The sequence below is a fragment of the Pimephales promelas genome, chromosome 20, assembly GCF_988280905.1.
Source record: "Pimephales promelas chromosome 20, fPimPro1.hap1.1, whole genome shotgun sequence".
In the NCBI taxonomy this organism is placed as follows: Eukaryota; Metazoa; Chordata; class Actinopteri; order Cypriniformes; family Leuciscidae; genus Pimephales; species Pimephales promelas.
In genome coordinates, this window is record NC_142788.1 from 6238551 (window position 1) to 6259573 (window position 21023).

The 21023-nt window shown below is 36.7% G+C and overlaps 2 long non-coding RNA genes across 4 annotated transcripts; both read left to right on the forward strand.

Moving 5' to 3' along the window:
- The first annotated feature begins 10694 nt into the window (after positions 1 to 10694).
- LOC120485030 (uncharacterized) lies at positions 10695 to 13044 on the forward strand. Of its 3 annotated transcripts, XR_016148209.1 has the most exons (6): positions 10695 to 10978; positions 11492 to 11536; positions 11694 to 11749; positions 12021 to 12165; positions 12383 to 12453; positions 12872 to 13044. It is a non-coding gene; the product is annotated as an uncharacterized LOC120485030 (long non-coding RNA). The 3 variants fall into 3 exon arrangements; XR_016148207.1 differs by lacking the exon at positions 12872 to 13044 and having other exon boundaries at positions 10696 to 10978; positions 12383 to 12730; XR_016148208.1 differs by lacking the exon at positions 12872 to 13044 and having other exon boundaries at positions 10696 to 10978; positions 12057 to 12165; positions 12383 to 12730.
- A 3266-nt stretch (positions 13045 to 16310) lies between these two features.
- On the forward strand, positions 16311 to 20569 carry LOC148970531 (uncharacterized). Its single transcript, XR_016148120.1, has 4 exons — positions 16311 to 16467; positions 17301 to 17447; positions 17879 to 18001; positions 20349 to 20569. It is a non-coding gene; the product is annotated as an uncharacterized LOC148970531 (long non-coding RNA).
- Positions 20570 to 21023: the final 454 nt, after the last annotated feature.

A 21023-nucleotide genomic window follows, 5' to 3' on the forward strand; every position in this document is an offset into this window, starting at 1 on the left:
CTAGAAAATCTTTGTCATCCGAGGCTTCTTAAAATATAACCAGGAGTTTTTCCCTTTCCTGAAACTGAAATTCTGCAGCATTTTAAAATGCAAACGTGAGCTGTAAGTACATCTTCTCCTGTGTCTTTGTAGTTCAAATGACCCAGCTGCTTGAGAATACGGTAAGGACCTTTCCATTTTTGGGCTACTTTTGCACTAAATTTATGCTGCGCATTAGACTGTGGAAAGTTACGCAACCCCACTCGATCCTTGCTTTTGAATATTAAATCTCTCCTATTTTTATAATAGTTTCTCAGTTGTCTCATTTTGGCTTTCTTGCTGTTTTTTTTGGCTTGAGTTTGCAGATGATGAAGATAATGAACCGCATCATAGGAGGCAGCGTTTTGAATTAGATTAGGCCCAGAGAGTATTTTGTCCATTAGGCTTTGGAGTTTCCTACCAAGCTGGAGTTCAGATGGGGGTTGTCCAGTGGCCTCTTGAAAGGCTGAATTAAAGGCGAATCTGAATTCTGGTAAAAATTGGTCCCATTTCTGATTGTTGTCATCCACTTAGACTGCCATGCTCTTTGGAGTTCGATTCACTCTTTCCGTCATGTTGGTTTGTGGGTGATAAGCTGTAGTTAATTTGGGAGTAACACTCCAGTTCTCACATAACTCTCTGAAAACAGATGAAACAACCTGAGCACCTCTATCTGAGAGAATGAAGTCTGGTACACCCCACCGTGTATGTCTTTCCTGAAGATGGAGGCAACATTCTGGGCTCTTGCACTACGAATAGGGAGCAACTCAACCCATCTCGAAAAATAATCAACAAAGACCAGCAGGTATTCTTTTCGGTTTGTGCTACGTGGTAACGGACCCATATGATGTCAACTCCCAGCATTTGGTTTGGGCGGCTCGTAGTGATTTGCTGTAGCTTTCCAGCAGGTTTTTGGTTATCACTTTTCAGAGTTTGACATTTAACACAGGTTATCACATGTTGTTTCACAGCTGACCACAAGCCAGGCCAAAATGCTACTTCCTGAAGTCGCTTATAGGTCTTGTAGATTCCGCCATGGCAACTCATGAGAGTGATAGTCCTGGAAAAGGGTGGACCTAAGACCTAAGATTCGGTAATGCAGTTAGTTATTTGGCAGGTATGTTTTATGATATAAATTTTCTTTAATAAATTCATACTGGTCAATCAGACCGGCACAATAATCTGCAACTGCTTGCAATAACTTTGTGCTGTTCTTCTCATAGGACAACGTCTGACACAGGCAGTGCTGGGTCTTTTCCACTGGTCGGGTCTTTAGGACCCAACGGATGAGGCGGCTGGTGGCTGGTGGAGCTCATGACACATTGAAACGCAGAATGGTCGGTGACAACTGTGAAAAGCTTGTGCTCCAAGTAATGTTGCCACTTTTCCAAGGCCCAGATAACTGAAAGACATTATTTTTTCCATTGCAGTATAATTGATTTTGGCCCTGTGAGGGTTTTTGCCCTGGCAGCTTTGTCTATGTCCTTGTTTCATGTCTCTATGTTTGTTTTGTGCTTGAACTTGTGGTTTTGTTTGTGTTTGCCATGTGATCCTTTGCCTCCTTGTTTCCCTTTACCACGCCCTCTTGTCTAGTTGAGTCCTCGTTTGCCTGAGTGTCACCTGTTCCTCATGTTGTCTGTTCCCTTGTTTGAGTCCTCGTTTACCTGAGTGTGTCCACATGTTCCTCTTGTTCTAAGCTTTATATGTGTGCTCTATCCCTCATGTGATGGCCAGTTCGTTAGATGTAATACTACTGTGTACTTCATCGTTTGTTTCTTGTGACTATGTCTACAGTGTTAAATTTGTATTTTGTGTTTTGATTCTGTCATCTGTCCTGTCTGCCTAGTGTGCTGTGTCTGTAGTTCCAGTCCTGCAAGCAGAGTGTCCCTGGCTGCTTACACTCTTTGCTTTGGAGCAAGCATGGTGCTGAGCCTGAGCTCCCTGAGTGCCTGCTGTAGTTCTTAGAAGTTCCTGTTTGGCAACTGTTCAGGTCTATCATCAGGTCTCATTACTACTCAGTATCATCAGTATCATCAGGTCTCATTACTACTCCCCAGCTACCAGTCATCGTGCTAGTACTACTGCTGCTCGGCTAGTTTCTACGGCTGTGATTGTGTCTCATCCCTGCCTATTGTCTGGACTGTTCACCTCTCCCACCACATCTTCTCATCTGTCTACTGTCTGTCAATAAATCTGTTAACATTCGTTCTGCATTTGAGTCTTCCTTCATAGACCCGCGACAGGCCCCAGCTAAGGTTCGGATTGCATACTGCCATGCAAAGGCAAAAGACCTTAACTTCAATTTTGGTCAAAATGAGTTAGCCTATTGTCATATTTGGAACAATGGACATCAGTTTTATCATGTGGATAAATATCTTGTGTCAATTTTGTTCTTTTCTGCTAAAAATAAGATGTTGTTTTTGCCATAACTTCCAAAAGCAGAGGGAAAGCTGCCTTTGTTTTACCCACCAGCAACGCGTTCCAATGCTGAAGTTACGGAGTTATGCCTATATGTAATTGAAGCGCTTTTGCCACATGCATTAAATAAAGTGAAAATTAAATTGTACCGCTGTTGCAGTGGTATTATTAACTAGTACTAGTAGTAGGTCTACAAGTTTTCTCGTGCCATACAGGGTGGCAATCTGACAGTCCACTCACTGACAGAAAACAACGCGAGTAGGTTGGCCTCACAACACGCTTCACGACACACCTCCCCTGGCGAGGAGAAAAGAAAACATTCCCACGCACACAAACCAACCCAGCAATCATAAAAGATCGCAGCTTACCTTTTTTTAAAAAAAAAACATGGTCAAAATCCATGGAAAACAACATCCACTGAGAAGACAAATCCATTGTTTAAATCCATCATGTGCCGGTTGGCTCGCCTTATCTATCAAAGTGCAAAGTTGTCCGGAGGTTGACATTCAATTTTAAGTGTCGCTGTGGATAGGTAGTTGGGTGACCAGAAGTCCCGTTTACACCAACCACTATGAAAATGTCCCAGCTAAACAGTAAAACTAAAAGCTATGAGCTAAAAGACACAAAGTAGCTAGCACTTGGTCACTCACTGCTGTTGTCGGAAAAAGAACAGACGTGAATTAAAGGTTGCCTTTACTTAACTGGTAAAACTCGTGGTGCATTTATAGTTGTAAAATATCTCATCTGTTTTTGTCATTTAACTTATATTCATAGCTTTAAAAAAATGTGAGAATTATTTCATATAAATTATTTTAAATAAATGATGTTTTATGACTCAAACTAACATTTAATGTACATATTGCACCAGTATTACATTTGACTAAAAATAAGACTGTCTTATTTATGTTTTATATGTCCTATGTACTAAATAAATTTCCATTCTGTCCAGAAAAAAAAGTATTAAAACAGAGTTTTTATTAACAGAAAACATACACACATTGGCCCTCATTTATCATTCTTGCGTAGAAACGGGTGTATATGTTGGCGTAAGATTATGCTTACACTCCTCTCACCGCCTGATTTATGAAGCTGTGCGTATCTTTGAAATCCAGGTGTACGCAATGCCTGCCCTTGATAAATCCCGCGGCAGAAAACGATCGTCATTAGAATAACACGCCCCTAAATATTCAAGTCTCCGCTCCCCCCACGCCCTCATTTTACGCCATGGACACACGGAAGACGGCAAAGAAGAGAAACTTCTCTGACGTGATGCCGAAATGACATCACATTGCATTATTTTACAACACGTCTTTTGAATTAGCATTCAATTTAGAATCACTTCACATGTATTGGGGTGTACATAGTGATGATGATGATGTGATGTGGAGTACCATTCATTAACATTAATAATTGCATGACAATTTGCAATATTCTTCTTATTATGATTTGTATTATTAATGACGCTTGTTATTTAGAAGAAGAATGTCGTTATTATTCTTATTTGTATTATAATTATACGTAAAAGAAGAGGAATGTATTTTTTATTATTTTGTCAGTCTGAATAATTTTTTGGTCATTGAAAGCCTTTCATTACCGAACCGTGTCCGTGCGCACCTGCCGGAATAATCCTGAAACGGCAGGGTAAAGTCCACAGGCTCGCAACTGAAGGAATGCTTACAAATCAAATGCCTTGGTAAAGTCTCACAAATTAAACAATTGAAGTCCATGTTGCACAAAAATAAATACTGAAGTTTATAAATACTATGTTGTTGTTTTTTTACACTGGGTCATAATATATCATATATTTTAGTTTGCCAGTGCGTTTTGTGGTGTTAGGAACTCAAAACGTGCGTACACCACCTCCTGAGCTTGTGTAGGATTTGAGTCTGCCGTACGCCAACGTCAATATTTGGCGCTTTTCCACTGCATAGTACGGTACGGTTCGGTTCGGTACGTCTCACTTGTGGTGCTTTTCCACTGCATGGTACGGTACAGTACGGTTCGCTTCAGGTCGCTTTAAATGGTACCTGGTCTGTTGAGGTTCCAAGCATACCGTACCGGTACTAAAATGTGACGTGAAACACTGCAGATCACTGATTGGTCAGACAGAATCGTCACTACCAGCGTCACTACTAGCGTCATTGGATTTGCGACACGAGACACTTTTTTAGCAGTATTTTTGTTTTGCTGCCATCAGCCTCATTTTAAACACATTTTTCCGTCTAGCAGTTAAAAACAACCACATACCGAGAATCAGGAACACCATCCCCTCGATAGTCTCCATTGTTCCTGTGTTGTGGGTTTGAAAATGTGGCGCTTTTAAGATGATGTCATGGCAGTAGAGGTGCGTGCAAATAACGATCAGTCCCACACACTTTGAAGGGGTACTACTGCAGTGGAAACGCAAAGCGAGCCGAACTGTTCCGCGCCGAGTCGAAGCGTACTGAGCCGAGCCGTACCGTACTATGCAGTGGAAAAGCGCAAATTGATAAATCTCAAAATCACTGTGGTTTTGGGTGTACACCAGGTGTACGCTGGAAATTTGGTGTACGCACTTTTGATAAATGAGGGCCAATGTCATCAGATATAAGCATATTCCTATACGTTTTGTCAGAAAAGGGTGAATGGTATTTGAGAAAGGGCATCTACATACTATAGCCAAATCAAACCTTTCAAATGTAAGACATATTTTTGGAAGGTTACTTTCCTACCTCTTAAAGTGTTATTTTACTTAAAGTACAAAAAATAAAGTTTTAAAATGATCCAATACAGATAGCCTTCTCATTATTTTTTTAATATTCTATTGATGTAAAATTAATCCTTACTAGACAGAACTCACTAAATGTTATTTTAATGCTTTCATTGTTATCACAGAAATGTTTGTATGTGATAAAAGTCAAAATGGTCAATAAATTAGAAGTTAAGTATTTTGCCTTTGTATGACCCATTATTGTTTTGCAGATAATGCAAAGGCAGAATACATTAACTTCCGAATAAAGGTCAAGGGTCAAGTTTGAGCTCAAATTGGCTGGACAACAAAAAAACTTTAAACTAATTTTTCTCAGTTTCATACTCTGGCGAGTTAAGGTCTTTTGCCTTTGTAGGGCAGCATAGGCGATAACCTCCTCTCTGCCAGCATCAATCCGTTGTGCTAATATGGCACCCAAAACAGTGTCACTGGCATCAGTGTATACATTGAACGGACGCTGAAGGTTGGGATGGCCAAGAATGGGTGGTAAAGTGAAGCAAGACTTTAGTTGATCAAAAGCTTGTTGACACTGAATTGTCCATTGATAACTATGTTCCTTCTTTTAAATTATTGGAACAAACCGATAATACCACCCTGCTAAACCGAGGAAATGCTGAACTTCCTTCAAGTTCGCAGGCACAGGGTAGGCATGAATGGCTTGAGTCTTACATTGGTCTGCTGAAATGCAGTGTTATTTGTTAATTTGTTAAGTTTTTATGATATATTGTTAATTAAAAAACAACAATAAAATAGTAACTTGCGTATACTATAATCAAACTAATAAGACAGGTGGCATAAAATAGGCCTACCCATATTATAACAAATAAATAAAATATATTTGGAAATTGCCCTTTAAAACGAAGGCTCGGTTTGTGGTTCACAGTTATTAAATGATTAAATGTGATTAAAAACAATAAAACAAAGACAAAGTCACTTATATTAAGCACTTTTTTAATTGTTTTTTTGTTAACTGACATTATATTGCGCTTTGCCTCCACTATCGTCCTGTCAATCATTCTCGTGGGTCACGGCTATTCAGTGAAAATGTATTTCACCATCATCGGTAACCACCCTCACCCTCGGCCGATTGGCATTACAGTATTTGCAATCACAATCCCGTGTCAAAAGGGAGCGTTTACTGTCTAAAAGAAAAGTTCTGACTGCTGACTGAACATTGGTCAATGAGCCTCTCCCGCTCGATGCACAGCTTCACCAAACAGACTTTATTCGTTTTTTTGTTGTTTTTTTTTTTTAAACGAATAAAGGCACTGTTTTCTCATTTCTGCTTATTTCATTTCAAATTGGAAAAAAAACTATCAAAACGTACACGGACCATCTACACAGAAGAAAGCCCTGTCTAGGCTCTTCCCCGGTACGGGTTGTCTCAAGCCATTCGTTAGTCTGGTTGTTTGATGAGAAAAAGACAAAATGTAGTTGCAATGAACGAGATAAGAATCCACACAACTGCAGCAGTGATGACGACACAATTTGAACTTCAGCTGACAAATCAGAGGAAAGTGGTGTTTCATTGCAGCCCCTGTGAAGAAATTGAATATTCAAATTGTTTAATCATTTTTCTACGGAAGCCCTGAACCGCAACCTAAAAAAAAAAAAGTCAGTAAAAAAAAAAAAAATCTGTAAAAAAAAAAAAAAAATCTAGCATTTCGAGATTAAAGTCGAAATGTTTCGAGATTAAAGTCGAAATGTTTCGAGATTAAAGTCGAAATGTTTCGAGATTAAAGTCGGAATGTTTCGAGATTAAAGTCGGAATGTTTCGAGATTAAAGTCGAAATGTTTCGAGATTAAAGTCGAAATGTTTCGAGATTAAAGTCGAAATGTTTCGAGATTAAAGTCGAAACATTGTGCATTCATAACAGTGCGCGTCCACTGGCTCAGAGCGCGCACGTGTGTGTGTGAAGTCGAACTGCCATGGATAAACACAAAATAGTAGCTTTTTACTTTTATCTGAATTACTTATCTTACTTTATCGTTATAAAATATAATGCGCCGGAATAGACTTTAGCCTATAGGAAAACCAACACGGAAAACACTTTTCAGACTGGATGGAGAAATCCAGCTTTATGAATGAATGAATGAATGAATAGGGCATTTATATAGCGCTTTCATATATGCCTACACTCAAAGTGCTTTACAATCATATCAGAGAATCTCTCCTCAACCATAAGTGGTTATTAAATCTTAGGAAATCACAGGATCCGGCCAAATGATTGGATACAGAATGATGCACTTAAAATGTATCCAGAGCGTATTTACGGTGAAGAGGGAGACCGAACAGTACTGTTGTGTTCTCGACCCAGATAGTGTTGACTAGACGAGCACGAAAACACCTCAGAAACACTGCCACTAGCACGTGTGACGTGTGTAGATTTTGTTGAAAGCCCAGATAAAAGTAAAAAGCTACTATTTTGTGTTTATCCATTGCAGTTCGACTTCACACACACACACACACACACACACGCACGCGCGCGCGCGCTCTGAGCCAGTGGACGCGCACTGTTATGAATGCACAATGTTTCCACTTTAATCTCGAAACATTTCGACTTTAATCTCGAAACATTTCGACTTTAATCTCGAAACATTTCGACTTTAATCTCGAAACATTCCGACTTTAATCTCGAAACATTTCGACTTTAATCTCGAAACATTTCGACTTTAATCTCGAAACATTTCGACTTTAATCTCGAAATGCTAGATTTTTTTTTTTTTTACTGATTTTTTTTTTTTTGTACTGATTTTTTTTTTTTTTTAGGTTGCGGTTCAGGGCTTACGTATTTTTCTACCTCAAAACGAAAAACGAAAAAATCAAGATGAATTCTTGTTTTTCGTTTCGTGGAAAAAATGAAAATACGAAAAAGGAACTGTTTTCTCATTTTTCTACTTTCAATATAAATCAAAAGACGACTTAACGAATGATACACAGATTCACTGACCATACCTAAATAATGGAAAATGGTATTTCCTTATTTACCCACACTGTTAAACTACCATTGGTCCATGGCGATTAAAGGGTTAGTTCACCCAAAAATGAAAATTAAGTCATTAATTACTCACCCCCATGCTGTACCAACCCCGTAAGACCTTCGTTCGTCTTCGGAACACAAATGAAGATATTTTTGATTAAATTTGAGAGCTGTATAACTACCACATTGGCTCCTAAAGGACTGCCTCTTGACGGCCCAGAAAGTCAATGAAGAAAATGTTTAAATATCCCAAGTGACTACCGTGGCTCAACTATATGTTTATCAAGCGACGCGAATACTTTTTGTGCGAAAAAACAAACAAAAATAACGAGTTTATTCGACTATTTCTTTTCTTCCTTGTAGGCCAGAACGAGACTTCCTTAGATTTCCACTACGCATGCGCGAGATTTGCTTGCGATCTGCTCACACCAGCTTACACTACTTCAGATCGCAATTCTCGCGCATGCGTCGTGGAAATCTAAGGAAGTCTCGTTCTGGCCTACAAGGAAGAAAAGAAATAGTCGAATAAACTCGTTATTTTTGTTTGTTTTTTCGCACAAAAAGTATTCGCGTCGCTTGATAAACATATAGTTGAGCCACGGTAGTCACTTGGGACATTTAAACATTTTCTTCATTGACTTTCTGGGCCGTCAAGAGGCAGTCCTTTAGGAGCCAATGTGGTAGTTATACGTACAGCTCTCAAATTTAATCAAAAATATCTTCATTTGTGTTCCGAAGATGAACGAAGGTCTTACGGGGTTGGTACATCATGGGGGTGAGTAATTAATGACTTAATTTTCATTTTTGGGTGAACTAACCCTTTAAGAAGGTAGATGTGGCTCTTCTTTGACAGGGAAATCTTCTCCGGTTCATTTCTGTTGTTCAGTCTGTCAAAGTCAGATGCAAGAAAAAACAAACAAGGGCATCTTTATTAAATAGATAAATAGATTTTATACACTGTGCTATATACAGTAAATAAACAATGTGCCTTGATTTGAATGCCAACTGGCAGAGCTCATTCAAACATATCCACATCGCTATGATCAGATGCTTTGCTAACTGCTGTTTCTCACCGCTGGCATTTTTGTTGTCATTTTATTTTACAGCACATTTTTCCATATTCATCTAAATGCAGCTCCCAGTGTGGGCAGTGTCAGAATATTTGTTAATATAATACCACTGCAAATGTATTTTAAACGTCTTTTTACCCCTCAGTGAAGAACGAAAAAGAAGCCAAAAGGTGTATATATCCCCAGCCAAACTGGCACAGGATTTATTTTCCACACCATTACAACATTTTGTTTTACTAAATATATAAAAATGGACCGCCACTGAAATAGTCAATAATTGTAGACTCACATATTTTAATATAAAGTAGCTGTCAAACTACATTAATCACGTCTCAACAACTAAATCAAAGGCATGTGCTATTATTCCTCACACCATAGTAAAACAGCATGCTTTCTGACCACTACCAGTCTCCAACCCTTACTTCCACACAAGTCCAAACCAACACACATTGGTTGCTTTACCTTATTCTGGGATTGCTTCCAGTAACCTGCTGACATAAATAGGGTGCCACTATTTTGTTAAGGCTTGTAAATTTTTTGTGCCTGGTTTTTCTCTTTCCTCACTGCATGAAGTACCATTTTTCATTTTTGTGGTTAGAAATGAGCATGATCCATGCCTGTAACTATCAGAACCCACATGGAAAGAAACTATATGAGGATATATGCGCATATATGAAACCTATATGCAGTTTATATGCACATATATGCTGCATATATACAGCATATATGCACATATATGATCATATATATGCTGCATATGTGTGTATATATGACACATATAGGCAATTTTAGGTGCATATATGCACATATATGATAAGATATATGCTGCATATGTGTGTATATATGACACATATAGGCAATTTTAGGTGCATATATGTGCATATACAGGCCATGGTCTCCTGCATTGCTTCTTTATATCCACACATAAGTGCTATATACAAGAGTATCCTATACTGTAGCTCATGGCAGGATCTGGTCATTTGTAGCTCATCCACTCTAAACAATGCTGGGTTGTTTGAACCCAAATTTGGGTGAAATATGGACAAACCCAAAATGTTTGGTTAAAAATGTAATTTCAAATTTTAACCCAAATTCAACTTTCACTTTCACTTTTTCAACTGTACATTTTTTTTAATTGCATTTTTTAACCCAACATTTGGGTTTGTCCATGTTTGACCCAAAGCATTTTTAGAGTGTATGTATATGTCACTATATTGCTCAAATAAATAAATAAATATTTATATACATATCAGAATGACTTAGTGGAAAAGAAGGAAATGTATAACAAAAGGGTTTGTTGTTTTTTCATTTTACCAAAAAGCCCTTTTTCCAATTTCAAGTCACTTTCCCATACACATCCACACATTCACCGATACATCAACCAAATGCAATGCAAATTGCGATGTTTTCTGTATTGTCTGAATGCAGTTTTTTTTCTGGCTGAAAGGTCATTACAGTCAAAATGTAGCAAAAAAAAAAAAAGTGAATAGAACGTACATTCAAATAATCATCATCATCCCACCATCTATCTGAGCAATTCACAGTGGTTAATAAATTCGAATGCTGCTGCACTGCCGATTGGCCGCTACAGCGCCCCGTAGTTGATGACGTCACCCGCCTAACGCTTGACGTTATCCGTATCCGATGAGATGAAGTCAAGTTTCGCGCCGGAAGATAACGGCTGGGAGTAAATATTGCGATTTCAGCATTGGAGATCCTCTAAGTCCTACTTATCACCAATCGTAAGTATTCCTAATTTTATATTTATTTGCAGGGTGGAAATTGCGGTGGCAGAGAAGTATAAACTTAGCATTTATTTTTTGCCAAACACACCTGTTTCAGCCCATACACTTCCTATGTTGTTAGCTGGTGAGGTAACGTAACGTTACTGTGGGTGCTAAAATAACTTAGCCGTTGATAAGATTCAATTTAGAATTAACGTGTATTTATTTGTTTCTTTCTGGAGGAATTCGTAGAGGGTTAAAAAAAGTCATGGCCTAGAGAACATAACGTCATGAGAATAAATGATACTTCTCTGCCAACGGCTCAAGAAGGCAATCGGCTCCAGAAAAAAAAAAAAAACCTGTGGAGTTTGAATTTGGTCGAAATTGGTGAAAGAAAGAGCCGTATCAATGGGCTTGCCTTTAGAGTTGCAGGAAATGTCTTTCAAATAGTAAACATTAACGTTAGGGCATTACTATTTTGATTAAGTGATTGTAATTGTTTTTTTCTTTCTTTATATAACCTCTTTCTAGAATTACCTCAAATGAAAAGTTACCTCGCCATTATTGCTCAAAAAGGTAAGTTCCTCTGATTTTGCTTTTTAAAATTGTTTCTCTAGCAGAGCTGTAGAGACTTGTGATGTTGGGCTGATTGATAGTGTTAATTATTTGATTTAAGTTATTTGCACTTTAATTTATTGAAGAGAATAACTTTTATTTTTCTTCTATGAACAAGACTGGAAGGAGTCCTGTTGAGGATTTAGATTCCTCCTCTTTTGAAAAGTGCAACCGGTGAGTAACCCCCTTTGAATTTTTATTTATTTATTAATAAATATCCCCATCCCCACCCCGGCACCCTATCCTCCTCCTCCTCCTCCTCCTCTCTTTTAAGAACATTTAGGGCAATTATTAATTTGTTTCATATTATTATTTTGTGTAATATTATTATTTTGTTTCTTTATCATTAATCTGCATTCATACATAAAAACATATAAACTATTGGGAAGCTAAGCATAAGAATCAATATGAAACAATGCCAATAAATGAATAAATTATTTTTCAGATTGAAGATATAAAGGGCTCTGGGGTGTTTTGCCAGGCAGAAGTGTGGAAAGCAGCCCTCCTTGCCACCTCTGCTTCTGCCATGGTGTGGAATCTGCTGCTGGGCACATTTGATCTGGAGACTTTGCTGAAAAACAACCTGAATGGTACAAAACATTCTCATAATCTCTTCTGTCCGTAAAAAACAATTAATATTCTGTGGAATAAATTATGTTTGTGTGCGGGCATACCATCGCTTTTTTACTTGCCATTTTTGTATTTCCTTGCACCTCAAGAAAATGTGATGTGTATATAAAAAAAGTATTGCTTTCACAAGCTTCATTTTAACCCCCTTTTATAATAATTTTGAAATTTTACTTTAAGGTGGGAAGCCAACCAGAGGGGATGGGGAGCAGCTGGTCGCCCTTGACCAAATTAAAAAGGCATCATTATTGGTGAGTAAATGTATAAAAGTTTTGTTTTCCCTTCTCAACGCATTAGGATTTTATAAGTTCACCACTTTAACCATAGCCTACTTGTATCAATGTTTATTAGGCATCAATTGAGACTGTATAAGGGATTATTGTTACTATATCTACTTGGAACCTATAATACTAATTCATCGCTTGCTCAGTTCTTGATCCTAACTTTCCTTTTCTTAAGCCACGTTTCAGATTTTTCAGAATCTTCAGAATCTTCCAATTGACATGTTTACATGACACATTTTTTAAAATGATCAACCTTTTATCAAAAAATATGCGTCCGATCACATCTGTACTGTAAGCACTTTGGGTTCCTGATGAAGTACTATATTTTTCTTCTTCTTCTTCTTCTTCTTCTTCTTATTATTATTATTATTTTTGTCTTCTCTAGATGCTACATTGAAGGAGTGGCCGTCAGCCAGCCGAGGGGAGATGGGCACGTCTATCAATTCAAAGCTCATGGAGCTGAGAAGATCAAAAAGATTTTTTTTCTATCCAGTTTTTTTGTCTTATTTTTGTTTTTGTACTATTTGATCTTAAGTAAATAAATAATCTAAATGCATACATTTTGGACTATTATTTATGTTGCCTAGTAGCTATGGATTTTAATAATTATTCTAATATAGGTAAACATGTTGGTGCATGTATAAATGCACCTACGGTATATGTGCACATATATGCGTACATACATGTACATATATAGGTACATGTATGCATGTATATATGCACCTATATGTGTACATATATGCATGCATACATGTACATATATAGGTTCATATATGCACAAATATATGCACCTATATGTGTTCATATATGCACCTATATGTGTACATATATGTGTGCATACATGTACCTATATAGGTGCGTATATATGTGTACATATATGCACGTATATATGTACATATATGTGCATATATGTACATATAATATAGGAAAACGGCCAATTTTATATATGTCACATATATTAAAAACATATATCAAAACCTATATTAAAACATATATGTTTATATAGGTTTTTTCCATGTGGGAACCCTAACTGTTACCACAACCGCAATGAGACCCCCAACTATTATTGAAATTAAGACTTCTAAATTAAAAATGCTTGCAAAGTTATAGTAAGCACAAGGTTTTTGCCACTCTTATCATTCATCAAAGCAAAAGCAAAAACCTAAACAAACTATCTTTAAAGGTTTGCTTACCAACAGTGCTGGTGATATAGATTAGTTTCAATTAAAGTTGGAAATGTATTTTGCACAAAAGTGAAATAACACAAAAACTATCTGCAAACAAAGCAGGTTAGAGTAAGTATCATGTTTTTGTCATGATTGCCACAGGTTATGGTTGTCTTATGTAGATTGCTTTCTACTGCACACTCTTTTATACCAGTTTCATTTGAACAGTCAGAGCTCATTTCACACCAGTTCAAGCCCTCATAACATCCTACATCCCACAGTCTAATAACCCCATCAAAGTCCCCCTGCTGCCATCAGCAATGGCCAATTAACTTCTCTCTCAATAGGTGACAGAACCAATACCATCAAAGAGTGTTTCCACATCTGTACTGGGGGGGTTTAAGAGATGCACCTGTGTACAGATCCAAAGCAAATCATGTGCTTATAATACCAGAAAAATTGCTCAGTGGGTTTAGCATGAGATGTTTCCCCCCAAAATTTAAATTGTTCATTTTTTTGGACTGTATGTCTTTATTAAAGGCTTAAAAGCGGTCAAATGCTATATGTTGTGTTTTTACGTTTAAAAGCTGACATTTACACAAAAAAGAAACCAAAAACAAGACATCTGCTCTAAACAGGACTGGGGACAGGACTTAAAAGTACTGTACATGAAAACCATTGTTTCTTGTAATGTAGGCTTGCTTGGTGCAACTGATTTGTGAACGCACACTGAGCAATACGTCAGGCCATGAGCACACCCAGAACCAGAGAGCCAAAATGAGCCCAATGCAAGGCAGAAAAGAAACACAACACAATACAGCTCCTGTTGTTAAAGGCCCATCCCCCCTCCCCCCAAATCTGCGGAATCATTAACAGATGTCTGACACACACTCAGAAACCAGAACTTACACTATTCTGAAGGGCACACACAGTTTGGCACAGTTATGCCAATAAATCTCAATGTGTAATTATCTGAAGTCTCACTATAATTGTTCGTTGCCTGCTTGCATCAGTGACGTTTGTGTATGAGATTTTGCACTTTTAAAATATACTGACAAGCACATCACATCAGTAAATACAATTGTTATGATGATGTTGAAACAACACGCTGTCAACAACCAAAGGCAAGTGCAAATCCAACTCACAAGATGACAAAGCGGTTGGGTAAACAACGTTCACCGCGAAATTAAATACTACCGCCTGATGTCATAAAGACGGTAACTGCATGTTAAAATTGGAAATGCTGCGTTAGGAAACATTGGGGAAAAATGCCTCCTAAAGTGCAAAAAAATACAGCGCAATGTTTGATTTGGGTTTAAATGAGCGGACTGGGTTTCACATCTCGGCACAAAATAAATATAAATGCAGAAAGACTGCAGAGATGAAGGTGGAAATGATGCCAGCTCTGTGAAACGGGATACAGAGTTTGGAGATAAAGGCATGTTTTTCTCATGAGTGGTTTTGGACATAAACTAATATGTCGGAAGCTTTGCCAAGCATCAGGCGTTTATACTTGAGAGACTTAATGAATTGACAAGTCAACTTTAATGTGATTTTGCTTATATGTGATATTAAAAGAAAAGGAGGAGAACATTTTTATATATTCAATCAGATATTTTAGTAATCTTTTGGAGGCAGAAATTGATAACAGAACATGTGTGTAATGACAGAGTCCTCAGTAAAATGATTTTGATGATTTTAATTCTCTGTTTCAATAGTTTTATTCGTTTGAGTCTGGGATTGACAGTCATAGTGCTGAATGAATGAATCTTAAAACCAGGAAGCATGTTTGCATATTTGCAGTTCCGGTTTCATCGTCCTGAATCCAATGGGAATTTTTGAATGGGCTTCTGGTTAAATGCTTGACATAAGGTCTGTGGTGAACACAAGCTCAATATATTTTCACCTTTCGGTCTCCAACATAAAAAAGTCAGTATTAACCCATTTGTCTTGACCATTGTGAACATTGAACAGGTGACTGTCCTTCTATGTAATCAAAATCACACTGTATTTTTAAAGTATGATGCTGACAACCACAGCTGCCAGTAGTTTACCGTTTTTTTACAGGATTATTTTTTACAGTGTGAAGTTTCATTCATGTGTGTTAGAGTCACTAAACAAATTGAAATGCAATTCTTGCCTTTCTTCACAAACACTAGGGGTCTTAGCTTATTTGTTAATAAAGCTGGGTTTCATATGACGTCACGCCACTGCGTTGCCATGGCAAATGGGGGGCAGGAAGTGATTTGGTGTATTTAGAAAGCACTATCACAAACTCAAAATACCTATGTTTTGAGTCATTTATGGTTACTTAAATCAATCAAACCACAAGGAGTTTTTAATCGTGTTCCAAAAGTTGTTGTTAATAAGGGGGGAAAATGCAAGAAATTGTCTGAAAAACACCGGAAAACCGGCTTGCCTACGTCTGCGGTCAGGAGGAGCCGAATGCACTGTAAAAACGAACTTTTTGGTGTAGTAATATATATTAAATGAATAATCATAATTTTTACTTAATAAAATTAAAATTCAATGTGAACTAGAATTTTCTAAGTAAAATTTTAAATATCTACGCGTTTAATTCATGTAATAAATTAACTGGTTGGAAAGAGTAAATCTTATTATATATTTTCTTTTAATATTTAAACGTTTTATAGTCCCTTCACATAAACATAGTAATTTTAAGTAAATTTTAATAGAAAAGCATAGCGCGTTTGAATCCGCACATGCGCGTTTGGACAAGTCTAACTGCGCACTTTGGATCTGAGACGAGACGAATTGGCGGGCTGCTGCGTGGCTGCTTTCTGTCGTGTTTGAGGTAAGTTTGTCTTTCTGTTTTACATTTAATAAAACATGAGTCTGTGTGGGTTTTGATTGATGATTCTTGTTTATTTGACTCAATAAACATTAATGCTCACCTTACAACATGGCCTCATATTAGTGCAACGCGTGTGGGTTATCCATAACAGTATACTGTATCGTTAACCCCTTTTCACTTCCTAACGTTAACGTACATTATTTATATTGAATCGGAAGTTTTCAATAGTTTTATAGATTCACAAAGAACTGTTTTTCGTGTAAAAATGTCAAACTAAGTAGAAATTAGTAGACAATCTTTACCGTTTTAACTGCTAGCTAGCTAAAATTGGGCCTTAAAATTAACAATTTAATGTCAACCGCTCTTAACGTTATACTGTTGACTATGGAAAAGTTTGAATGCTCTTGCTGAATATTGCTCAGGATGGAACGTTTACACATAAAGCTATTTTTTTTTTTCAATCGCACTAAATCGTGCATAAATGAGGTCTTAAAGTAAGCAGGGCTGCGTTTCTAAAATCATCCTGTTTCTAAAAGTTGATTGTAGAAAATAGAGATCGTGAGTGGCAATCATGGGCAATATTAATATTGACAACAGTAACTGATTTAGCACATGAAAAAATAAATAAACTTGAAATGTACTAAACTCAAAGTTAAAATTGAAATGCCAAATTAGTGTTTCTCTTTTGGATTTGCACATTACAAAAGAAAGTGCTGGATTGTTCACTCCACTGTTGATATCTACAGTCCTTGTATAATTAACCCTTGCTCCCTGCATCAGTCTATTTAACCAAATTTCTGCTGTTGTACTCTTGAATCATTTTGTCACATTAGATCAAGGAGGAATTCAGGAGAATCGATCATGGGGCAGAGATTCATGTTCAGACTTGACCAATGCACATCAAGACTTATTGCCCCGATGAAGGCCATGGGAGGTGTTGTGGGGACCAACTGAGGCCATTTCTGGACAAACTGAGTCAGGTGTGTTTGATCAAAAGTGTGCTTGTTCACATTTTTTTAAATAAGATATACTTGATGTATTTTTCTCATACATGCATGTACATTTATTGTATAGCTTTTAATACAATATAGATTGCATTAAAGTAGCTTTACTGTATTAAACAGACAAAAGTCAAAAGTTCAGAAATTTCAGTAATTAGAATTTTAGTCATAAATTACAACTTAAATTTCAAATATTAAGAATCTGTACTGAAGATGATAGAGTTTCAGCGACAGTTCTGCTTTGGCCAAAATGCAAGGCAGACAGGAACAGGAAGTAGAGTCACTTTGCTCTAAGTACTCAAATCAGTGTTCCTTGCGCATGAATGCTTTTGTGTTCTCACTTGATTTCATTGAGTTCATTGTGTATGAATAAAAGGTTGTGTAATGGTACAATATAAATCTGTTCACAGACACAAAGCCTTGAGATGGGAATCAGTTATCCGCAGCCTCATTCTCTACTTTGACGATAAAGAAGATGATAAACTGTGTTTTGAAGATGAACAGAGTTCTGACGGGCTCGGGACGACATGAGGGTGAGTCATTAATGACATCATTTTCATTTTCACAATCACGAAACGTCGCCATGGAAATAATAAGGAGATATATTTTAAAATGAAAGTCGCACACTGGGTGGTCAGCTAGAATATTTTAAAGTTGCGTGTGAAAGGTTAAACAGAGTCAAATTTATTTCACAGAAAACTGCACTCCAGTTTATAGCACCCTAAAAAGGATAGTTCACCCAAAAATAAAAATTGTCATTGTTTACATTGTGTAAACATTGTTTACACTCAAGTTGTTCCAAACCGTTGTGAGTTTATTTCTTCTGATGAACACAAACAAAGATATTTTAAAAGAATGTTGGTAATCAAATGACGGTAGCCATTGACTTCCATAGTAGATTTCTAATGGCTACAGTCAACTGTTTGATATCCCATTTTCTTCAAAATACAATGTATGTATGATATACCGTCCTTGTCCAGAAAAGGTAATACAGACATCATCAAAGTAGTCATGCAGTGACTGCAGTGGCTCAATTTTAAGTTTATAAAGCGGCAAGAATACTTTTTGTGCGCAAACATAATGACTTTATTCCACTATTCATTTCATGAATTCATATGCATAATGAAAGCATAGGTGCACATTTGAACAATCATTCATTAAAACGCATAAAACTTTAGTTTACAAAGACGTGAAACTCACCGAGTGGTCTGGGGTGTTCACTGATATGCTCACACAAAAATCGCTGTAAAAGATGCTTTCCAACAGGTTCTATCGTAGTTTTTGTCCAAGTCCATTTTCTTCCTGTTTTCGGTCGAACTAGATAACTAAGGATCGCGCACGCAAACTCGAACTAGATAACTAAGGATCGCGCACGCAAACTCGAACTAGATAACTAGGGATCGCGCACGCAAACTCGAACTAGATAACTAAGGATCGCGCACGCAAACTCGATAATCGACTACTGTGGATTTCGACCAAAAACAGGAAGAAAATGGACTTGGACAAAAACTACGATAAAACCTGTTGGAAAGCATCTTTTACAGCGATTTTTGTGTGAGCATATCAGTGAACACCCCAGACCACTCGGTGAGTTTCACGTCTTTGTAAACTAAAGTTTTATGCGTTTTAATGAATGATTGTTCGAGTGCACCTATGCTTTCATTATAAAGGTGGGGGGGTGCTAACACAGAATCCAAAAATTCTCGTGACCGGAGCATCTGTCTAAAAAACAATCTTAACTATTCTATTTCATCAGGGACGATCTTAAAACAGGGCTTTAATTGTAAAATACCGAACTTGTCCTTTAACCCTTAAAGACCTAGACCATTTTTGGAGCACCTGCACCGCTTTTTCTTTTCTTTGTTTTTCTAACCCATTATAGCAGTCAGCATCAAGTGCCATATATCATTTTTATCAGGAGAACTTGAAGTTTCAATTTATCTCATTTAAATAATCCATTTTTACATTTAATATGTCTTAGAATGGATGAATTTACCAGATTTAAGAAAAACGGCAGCATATTTGTAGTGATTTTTTTTTACTCAACTCAAACAAATCCTCCTGAAGTTTGGATTTTTTCCTTTAGAAAGCTGTACTTGGATATTTTACATTTCCAGATGTAATTTTGACTACATGCAACAATCCCTAAGCAAGTTATAGGCATTTATTACAACATTATGATAGGCGATTTTCAGTGAAAAGCATTGTTTCAGTGAAAACAGTGTTTTTCATACTGACAATTTAGATGTGTCCAAAAAAGTTAAGGAAGTTACATAAATAGAAACATTGTAGTAGAACAATGAAGCAAAAAAAAAAAAACTTATATATAAATAAAACTTATATATATATATATATAAACACACACACACACTTACATACATAGCCTATATGAACTACTTTGACTTTACCTCTGTTCAAATTTCTAAAGAAAGATGCTAATTGGTCGTGCAAAAGACCAAGAACTATATTTATTGGTTGAGTAGATGATAGTTTTAACCAATCTGGGGATGGGGTGGGACTAAGCATTAACAGTCATTTATGATTGGCTCAGAGGAAAAAAACGCACGGGTTTCTTTGACGAATCAATGCTGATCAAAACTTGATGACGCAATCACATTCACTACGGAGCTTCTGAATGTCCAAATGCGATTAACCCGATATCACAGAAAAGCCGCGAATCTCCTCTTTATGGGACTTTTTAAAGCATACGGATTGGAGCAGCGGTTCAAAAGTTATTTAACATTTAAGAACAACAGTTATTTTTAGCCGCCGGCGGCTGTATAGGTCTTTAAGGGTTAATGCAAGTCAAATAAAATAATTTAAGCCATTATATTTTTGTTTCTCAAAAGAATTATATTTTTTCTTCTAAATTGTATGCAGGAGGACAGCGGCAGTGACATCACTCAGCACAGCATTAAAATACTGGTCGTTCGTGGTGCTGATGGAGAAGATCCAATCGATGTATCCATCCTTTTTGAAGGGAAGGAAATGCTGGAAGCAGCAATACCGTAAAGACAGTTTTACTGAATGCACCTGTGTCAAGAGATGACTGAATGTCCATTCTTGTATGAACATTTTTGATGACAGAAAAATAAACTGTTTAATTGAATTTTAGTTGTGTGATTTGTGAAAAATATTGAGAAAATGATTATTTATTTATGTTCATGATTATTTATAAAAAAGAAATTATCAATGTTTAAATATGTAGTAAATGAAAATCTCAACAAAAAAACTTAAATAATATCTACTTATTTTACTTCATTAAATGGTAAGATTTACTTAAAAATTTCATAAAAGCAAGCTTCCTAATTTAAAAACAATAAATAAACTTTACTTAATTACTTTAAATAGATATAGCTTCTAAATGAAATGTAAATGGGTATTTTTTACTTAATTTCTTCATGAGAGTTTTGTTCAATACTAAGTAGATTTTACTTGATAATGGCACGCGAGTTGTACTTAATATTATAGCAGTAAAATTTACTTAAAATTTACTTGTGCAAATTGTTACGAGGATTTTATTAAGTAAATCTTACAAGTAGTTTTTTTCAGTGT